At 39.7% G+C, this 3,543-nt stretch overlaps 1 non-coding gene across 1 annotated transcript; it reads left to right on the top strand.

Annotated features, from left to right (window-relative positions):
• The first annotated feature begins 1,662 nt into the window (after positions 1 to 1,662).
• LOC114388822 lies at positions 1,663 to 1,769 on the top strand. The gene has a single exon (XR_003661613.1). It is a non-coding gene; the product is annotated as a small nucleolar RNA R71 (small nucleolar RNA).
• The last annotated feature ends 1,774 nt before the right edge of the window (positions 1,770 to 3,543 follow it).

The raw sequence follows: 3,543 nt of genomic DNA, 5'->3' as shown, positions 1-3,543 counted from the left end.
TATCACCAAACTCCATGGATCGTGTGCCTGCATATACATCTATCTTAGTTATAGCAGTTTTCATAAAGGGTCTGCCTAGAATGATGGGAATTGATCCTTGAGAAAATCCATCTTCCATATTCAAAATATAAAAATCAACAGGGAAAATCAGTTCACCAACTCTAACTAAGACATCTTCTATGAAACCAACAGGATAGGCAACACTTCTATTAGCTAAATGAATTACCACATCAGTTGACTGCAAGGGACCTAGAGATAGAGAATTACAAATAGACAGAGACATAACACTAACAGAAGCTCCTAAATCTAGCATGGCATTGTCAAACTTACTATTCCCTATAATACAAGGTATGCTGAATGTACCTGGATCTTTACATTTTTTAGGAATTTGGGGAACATATTTACCAATCAATGCGGAGACATTTCTGCCCATGCTAATTCGTTCACTTCCTTTAAGCTTCCGCTTATTAGTGCACAGCTCCTTCAAGAATTTAGCATATCTTGGAATTTGCTTTATTGCATCCAGCAGAGGTATGTTTACCTCTACTTTTCTAAATGTTTCCAAGATCTCTTTCTCTGCCTCTTCCAATTTTTTGTTGGGAACTGCTCCTGGAGGGAATGGAAGAGGGATGTGCTGCTTCTGCAAATCAGAATTACCAGTGGAAGAAGATTCACCTGCACAGAAATTGTTATGTAAATTTTTGTCATCACCTTTTTCTAGAGTAGAGTGAAGTTGGGAAGGTTCATTTGCAGATGAGAAAGGTGCTACAGGATGAGGTCCTTGACTGCTTTCCCGACCTCAATGAAATGGCACTGCCATTTTTGGGATTTTGGATAGATTGAGAAGGCAGTTTGTCAGAATTCTGGGACTGTTGTTGATTTAATTATGTAGCCAATTGTCCCATCTGATTAGTTAAGCTCTGAATGGAGGCTCTGGTCTCTTGTTGAAACTGCATGTTTTGCATAGTCATTTGCCTCACAAGTTCTTCGAGGGAAGGTTGCGGAGGGGCCTCAACTGTTGGTTATTTCTGGGGCTGTTGCTGTTGTTGGATTGGTGGAGGAATGTATGGTCTACTTGGGCCAACAACATTTTGGAAGGAAGGAGCAGGCTGCTGTTGTTGCTGTTAAGGGCTAGACCATCTGAGATTAGGGTGATTCCTCCATCCAGGGTTGTATCTGTTGTTGGAGAGGTCATAATTGTTCTGCTGTGGTTGATTTTGCTTCTGAGGTTGAGGAGGTCTATTGTAAATGTTTGCAGCATAAGCTTTGGGCTGCTCAATTGCTCCAGGTTGCTGCATGGAAGGGCAAAGGTCTGTATGGTGGTCAGTAGAGGAGCACAAACCACAGACTCTTGCGACAGGTACAGATTTATGATTCAAGGCCAGCTGGGTTACCAAGTTAACCAATGCATCTAGTTTGCCTTCTAGCTTCTTAGTTTCGGATGATGCAGCTGAGTTTGTAGCTACCTCATGCACTCCTCTAATGACTATAGCATCATTTCTGGCGCTAAACTGCTGGGAGTTGGAAGCCATCTTCTCAATTAAATTTCTAGCTTCAGCAGGAGTCATGTCTCCAAGGGCTCCACCACTTGCAGCATCTATCATACTTCTCTCCATATTACTGAGTCCTTCATAAAAATATTGGAGAAGAAGCTGCTCCAAAATCTGATGGTGAGGGCAACTGGCACATAGTTTTTTAAATCTCTCCCAGTATTCATACAGGCTCTCTCCACTGAGTTGTCTAATACCTGAGATATCCTTCCTGATGGTTGTGGTCCTGGAAGCAGGGAAATTTTTTTCTAAGAATACTCTCTTAAGGTCATCCCAGCTCGTGATGGACCTTGGAGCAAGGTAATACAACCAGTCCTTTGCCACTCCCTCTAAAGAATGAGGAAAAGCCTTCAGAAATATATGATCCTCTTGGATATCTGGGGGTTTCATGGTGGAGCAGACAATATGAAATTCCTTCAAATGTTTGTGCGGGTCTTCACCTGCAAGGCCATGAAACTTTGGAAGCAAATGAATCAGTTCAGTTTTAAGAACATATGGGACATCCTCATCAGGGTATTGGATGCACAAGCTTTCGTAGGTGAAATCAGGTGCAGCCATTTCCCTTAGAGTCCTCTCACGGGGTGGAGGTTGTGCCATGTTCTCAGAATGCTCAAAATTATAATTCTCAAAATCAAGATGTTCAAAATCACCAATAACGGAATGCACAGATTCACCAGTAATGGAATGCTCAGGATGATCAAAAGGTATAAAATGATGCCTAACTAATCTATGAAATGTCCTATCTATCTCAGCATCAAAGGGTTGTAAGTCAGATGGATTGCCTCTAGTCATACACTACATTCAGCATGCACAACTAGTTGCCTTGTCATGTAAATAAAGGTGTAGGTTTGAACTACAGCTACCCTCAAATGATATCCAAATGACTTGAAATTTTGTGATCAACCTTATAAAATGATGAGAAGATATCACAAAAAATTTCAGACAAAAATTCAAAGTCTAACTATGGAAGCTAAAAATGGTAGGTTGAGAAAAATAAGTGAATAAAACTTGAAAAATAAAAAACTTTTGACAGAATCACTTTTTTTGAACGATGGAGACCTCAGCCAGCCTATGGCGGGTAGTAAAGGTGTAGGAAATTTTTTTCTACCCCAAATACATATATAATAATTGCGATTCTGATAACCGGAGCAAAAGTTATGGCCTTTTGAAGTTTTGACAAACACAAAATTTGCTACTTTTTTGGAACTTTCAAATCTGACCAAACTAAAGGCTCTAGTTATTTTTCCCACAAAATATAGATTAAAAGAAGTTACCACAAAAAAATTCAGCCAAAAAGTGGTCGCTAAAATCCCAAATAATTCAGCATGGGTGGTCGCTAAAATTCGTCGCTACATGATTTCTACTATTACTCTGTTTTGCCGCAAGCAAAAGTGGTCGCTAAGTCCGTCGCAAAACACTATTCACAGCAAAACACCCAAAACTGAAACAGGGGAAGCGCTTAATAGGAAAACTGAAACAGAACACACACTAAACAAAATACCAGGACATTAAACAACACTAACACACATACTAACATAATACAAACAATTAAACATAAAACACGAAAGAACTAAACACACAACGCTAGCTATTATGAACCTTTGGACACTGCTCCCCGGCAACGGCACCAAATTTGTTTGAGGCCGTACCCGAATCAAATAAACATGAAAATGCAGTAACTAGGAAGTGATCCTAGGTCATTTCCCAACGAGCAATGATAAACCAAATGTTCATAATATACTTGCAGTAACAGTAACGATTGGGGGGGGTTTGTTTGTTTTGTGATTTAAAGAACAGAACAAGTAAACTAGAATACAAAACTAATAATATTAAAAACGGGTTGTTTCCTCTGATTCAGAAGCCATTCTCTTGTCCTGGGTTATGGAGATTTCGTCCCTAACAGTTAACCACTTAATCCAACCCTATTTCAATTTACTAAGCGAAAATCAACTTAGGGTTGTCAATACGTGATTAGGCAACACATACCCCAGTT

Source organism: Glycine soja, chromosome 15, assembly GCF_004193775.1.
Source record: "Glycine soja cultivar W05 chromosome 15, ASM419377v2, whole genome shotgun sequence".
In the NCBI taxonomy this organism is placed as follows: Eukaryota; Viridiplantae; Streptophyta; class Magnoliopsida; order Fabales; family Fabaceae; genus Glycine; species Glycine soja.
Note: the sequence above shows the minus strand (reverse complement) of the source record. Positions and strands in the feature narration are given on the sequence as shown.